The sequence below is a fragment of the Camellia sinensis genome, chromosome 1 (assembly GCF_055761805.1).
Source record: "Camellia sinensis isolate YWXY chromosome 1, ASM5576180v1, whole genome shotgun sequence".
Taxonomy (NCBI): Eukaryota; Viridiplantae; Streptophyta; class Magnoliopsida; order Ericales; family Theaceae; genus Camellia; species Camellia sinensis.
The window spans coordinates 192,123,705-192,129,384 of record NC_138961.1 but is presented as its reverse complement, the minus strand read 5'-3'; the positions used below and the strand labels follow the sequence as shown (position 1 = coordinate 192,129,384).

Sequence of the window (5,680 nt, the reverse complement as noted above, 5' to 3'; positions counted from 1 at the left end):
TGTTTACTTCAATGGAAAGCAACCCTTCTCTCTCTCTCTCTGCGATACACAAACCAAATTCTGTGTTTGATTTTTCAGGTTTTTAGTGTCTTTGAGCTGAGAGAGTGAAAGTGGGTTTAATTTTCTTGGACTAGATAATTTTGGGAAAGCAAGCAAGATGATGGGAAGTAGTAGAATTGTGAAGAAGAAGAAGACAGAACCCAATGGGGCTAAGGGTCAAGGCTTGATAGATGTGGTCTTTTCTTGGTCTCTTGCTGATGTACTCAACAAAGATCTTTACAAGAACCAGGTTTTGATCATTCTTCAGTTCTTCTTTTCCTAAATATTAAAATTATCACAAAAGTGTACATATATAGACTATTGTGTTCATGTATGTATATCTATTAATAGTTATCCAACTCAGCATGGTTATATAGTGTTGAGTACAAATCAGTTTTCAACGTAGCTCATCCAAAAATTTCTCTATCTCTCCATGGTCTGCTATCGACTTTTTAAAATTTCTCCATCTCACAAAAGTGTACATATGAGCTAAGTATTCACATAAATATCAAAATATAATTTTTAATTTTTGTATTTTTTTTTATAAATAAAAGTGAATATTCAACCTATTTAATATCATTACCGTTCAGACTTTTAGATCCAAATAATTATTTTTCCCAACCAAAAAAAAAAAAAAACCAATGCTTCAGCCATCAACTGTAATTACGTCGCACCTCCTCATGAATGACATTAACAGAACTTGCAATGAACTTGAACAAACATGTGTCCCCAATTTCAATGCTGTTGGCTACCTTGAAATCAAATCAATCAGCAGTAGTACGGTATCTGAATCAAACAATATTATTTGACATTTTAAGTTTGAATATGGTGAATTTATTTTTATTTAAACCTTGAAAGGTAATTTAAGAAAATTTATAGAGTGTACTAAGAATAACATAAAATCCTAAACAATTGAATAAAGTATACTGAGAAATTAGGAGTACTTAATAATTTTTTGGGTGTAAATAGATTCCCCCATCGTTTGTGAATTATGGAAATGGACCTCTATATGTTGGAATGTGTCTCATATCACCTGGAGTTGCTCTATCTATGCTAATTATAAAGTGTCAGTTTTTCTCTCCTTAATACCTGAGTTTTAAGAAAAAATGTGACTGAGCTTTTCAATTTGGTATCAGAACTTGGTTGAGTCTGTGACTGGTGTGTTGTCTGTTCGGCGGCCCAGGAAGGTTTGTTGGAATGTGTCACATATCGCCTGATGTGCCATTTGGCCCAATTAACCGAACTGAATGGTCCAGTCCGGTGGCCCAGAAAGGTTTGTTGGAATGTGTCACATATCGCCTGATGTGCCATTTGGCCCATTTAACCAAGCTGAATGGTCCAGTCCACATCAGGTTTGCAGGCCAACTTTTGAATTTTTTTTTCATCTTGGCTTTGTTTGGGAAAATGGTTGAACTAAAATAATTTATTAAAAAACAAAATAGATTAAAATAACTAATAAGATAACTTATAACATTTTATTTTTTCTCTCACAACTATCAAATCAACTATAAAAAAAATTAGAAAAAAAAAAACAAAGCCTTTGTAAATCCATGTACATTACAGTCCAATTTTGTGAGTATTTTCACTCTGGGCAAAGCTAATGTTTGAGAGCAAAAAATTCATAAAATATTCCGAATTCAACATCAGTGATTTAGATTTATTAAAAATACGAGCCCACAACACTAACTCTAATTCTCAACCATAGTTTTGATAATCATGTTTTTTTTCTGGATCCTATTCTCTGGACCATAGAATTACTGAATATTTGAACATTTTGACAGGTAAAGCAAATTCCAATGACATTTTCATCAACAGAACACTACATGAAGTCATTCATCAACCCACTCATTGAAGAAACGCATGCTAATCTGTTCTCATCCCTGGAAAGGTTGTCTCATGCACCTTTCTCTCAAGTATTGTCTCTTGAAATAACAAAAGACTATAAGCCTCCCAAGGACTTGTTCTACAAAATCTCACTGAAGAGAGGCAACACTGCAAATGATCATGTAACCAAATTATGAGCCTGAGTTTGAAGACCTCATTGCCTTAACAGAAGTCAGGCCCAAATGCATTGATGATCTCAACAAACCCAAATCACCTTTTCTTGTTGCTGTTGTTCAGAGGATGAAGGATGGTTATGATCATGATAAGCTTATAATTAGGTCTTCAAAGCCCATTGCTTTTTATGCAGATAAAGAAGAGCATAGGAAGAAGAAGAAAAGTCTTTTTGTTGTTTTTTTGACAAACATGAAGACTAATGTTCGTATATGGACGGGCATTGAACTCGGAGCTTGAAGGGGGGAACATGAACATCATCAAAACAGTGCTTCAAATTGATCCCAATGTAAGAATCTCATATGATTCTTTCTCTCCTTACTGTGAATTTAGGCTGATTTTTCTTCATTTTGATTTTTCTCGTGTGAACTCTTTCTACAGGTGGAGACAGATTGTACCCAGTGTGACTCTCAAGAGAATGACAGTGTTGTTGTACACAATGCTAGAAATGCCATCAGTTCTTTCAATCTAGACGATTCCCAAAAGGCAGTTGTTCTAAGTTGTTTGGATACAAGAGAATGTCATCATCAGATTTCTGTCAAACTAATTTGGGGTCCTCCTGGGACCGGGAAGACGAAGACGGTTCATTACTATTTGCTTTGTTTAGGATGAAATGCAGAACACTGACTTGTGCTCCAACTAACATTGCAGTGTTGGGAGTTGCAACAAGGCTTGTGAGTTTAGTAAGAAAATCATTCCAGCATGATACTTATGGTTTGGGAGATATAGTTTTGTTTTGTAATGGGGAGAAAGCGAAGATCGATGATCATGAAGACCTTATCGATGTATTTCTTGATTACCGCATCTCTGTTCTTGCTAGTTGTTTTGCTCCAATGTCCGGGTGGAACAATAGTAGTGTGGAGTCAATGATATGTTTGCTTGAAGACACTGAACTGTTGTACCCAAGGTTCTAAAAAGCGGTTGCAGTCGCCGTAACGGTGGCGATGATGCGATTACGGTTGTGTGATGTAAAGGCCGTAGTGTAACGGTTGCGGTAACCAGAACCGTGAATTTTTTTATTTTTCGCACAATTTGAAAAAAACTTACCGATACGCATATTTTTTTTCCATGATCATATTTATTGAGTTAAAAATAAATATTGATTAATTTTTGTAAAATTTTAAGTATGATTCAATATATTTCATATTTTTAAATCACTATAAACTGAGTTTTTTACATTTTATTTTAATAATTAATGACTTTATATTATATAAAAAATCAATCACTAACTATTATATATAAGATAAACAATGACAAAAGTAAGAGAATAAATAAAAGCCTAAATATATATATATATATACATATTTTAACCAAACCAAATAGATAATGACCGCACTTATTATTATTATTATTATTTTCAAACAATATATAGATAGACACACACAAACAAACAAAATTGTTTAGTGATAGCAGCTGCATAGAATATCATAGGTCTTATAGTTTCAACAAATCAATAACATGTTCTTCATCTTTCCTTTTCTCTCTCTCTATCTCTTGCTCCTCCATTTTCTCTCTTTATCTTCCATCTTCTCTCCATCTCTCTTCCCCCATTTTCAGCTTTTTTTTGTGTGTTTTTTTGAAAGAAACAGTTTGGAACCGTTACGTAACGGTGCGTAACAGATCGTTACGGCTGTTACAGCACCGTTACGACCGCTACGGCAGCCGCTACGACCGATATACCTGTGAATCTCATTCACACTGCAAAAGCGGCCGTAACGGGTGGCAGTAACCGTCAAAACCGTTACGTAATGGTTGCGGCCGCTTTTTAAAACCTTGGCTGTACCAGTTGTATTTGGAAAAAGAAGATGCAAAAAATTACAAGGATGAGGGTGACAATGAGGACGAGGAGGAAGAGATATTTTTTGGAATTAGGAAGGTAAATAACAATCAAGACAACGAGGGTGATATCTGTGATCAAGATTTGAAGGACATGGATAAAAGGAAAATTTGGAAGAAGGCAATTGTTCAAGCATTGAAGGAAAGAAAGAGCAAGAACAAGAAAATATAGAACAAGGAGCCTTGTCAAAGAAAAAGTCAATTGAAGTGCGATAACCTTTTGACTTTTGATGAGTTTTTCAAGAAGAGGTATGAATTCATTGGAAACCGGTTGACCTTTTGTCTTACAAATTTGTACACCCATATGCCGACTTCATTCATTTCACTTGAAGTAGCAAAGGAGATGATTAAAGCTGTTGATCTGTAAAGACTGTTGGAACTTTGCTGCATACTAGTGGTTTTGCAAATGAGGGTTTGAGAGAAGTCCTCAATGGAATTAAAGATGTGGGAAACAGTATTAACTGCTTAGCGAAGTTGAGTTTAGCCAAGACAAAGTGTCTTGAAGTACTGAAATTCCTTCATGAAAAATTATCGGTGGTGCCATGCAATGTTACTGGATATTATCAAATCCGAAGATTTTGCTTGCATACCACATGTTTGATCTTCTGCACGGCTTCAAGCTCTGTTAAATTGCACACAGAAGGAATGGCACCGCTAGAACTATTGGTTATTGATGAGGCCGCACAGCTCAAAGAATGTGAATTCACGATTCCCTTGCAGCTCTTTGGTCTTCGTCATGCTATACTCATTGGAGATGAACGACAACTGCCTGCAATGGTCCAGAGCGAGGTTTTTGATCTGATTTCCTTTTTGTTCATTAATCTTTGAAAATTTACTATAATTTTTCATCCATTGGCATTCTGAAAATTTATGATTGATAGATTTGCAAGAAGGCTGACTTTGGAAGAAGCTTATTTGAGAGGCTGGTGTTATTAGGACATAAGAAGCATCTTCTTGAAGTCCAATACAGAATGCATCCATCAATAAGCTTATATCTTAATAGGGAATTCTACGACAAAAAGATTTTGGATGGCCTGAATGTCAAAGAGATAACGTATGAGAAACGCTTCCTTCAAGGAAAGATGTTTGGCTCCTACTCTTTTATAAATGTAGCCTATGGCAAAGAGGACTTTGATGACAGGCATAGTAGGAAAAACATGGTGGAGGTTGCTGTGATCGTTGAGATTGTTGCAACCCTCTTTAAAAGTACTTTTATTATCAATAAAAAAATTTATTTGCAATCAATAAGTGTGGTTTATGATTGCATTTTCCCCTCTACAGAATCGGTGGCTTTAAAACAGAAGGTAAGGGTTGGTTGCATATCAGCATATAAGGCTAAAGTATTTGCACTTCAACATAAACTTGAAAAGACATACAGTACAGATGCAAACAGTACCTTCTCTGTCAGTGTTCGATCTGTTGATGGATTTCAAGGCGGTGAGAAGGATGTGATAATTATCTCCACCGTGAGATGTAATGGGTGTGGATCAGTGGGCTTCCTTTCCAATCGTCAAAGAACTAATGTGGCTCTGACTAAGGTATTGCTTTTGTATTAACTTAACACTGTGGTAATTAACCTTGCTATTTGTTGTAATGAGATTTCTTGGTACAACATTGCCTTTGGATATTGGGGAATAGTGCTACATTAATCAATAGTGGCTCTGTTTGGAAGAAATTAATCCTAGATGCAAAGTCTCGGGGTTGTTTCTATGATGCTAATTATGATAATAACTTGGCTCTGTAAGAGGAG

At 35.5% G+C, this 5,680-nt stretch overlaps 1 pseudogene across 1 annotated transcript; it reads left to right on the top strand.

Moving 5' to 3' along the window:
* On the top strand, positions 1-5,680 carry LOC114299740 (uncharacterized; annotated as a pseudogene). The gene is made up of 8 exons (XR_003642432.2): positions 1-289; positions 1,821-2,383; positions 2,476-3,001; positions 3,734-3,839; positions 3,881-3,970; positions 4,103-4,719; positions 4,824-5,467; positions 5,536-5,680. The product of XR_003642432.2 is annotated as an uncharacterized LOC114299740 (transcript).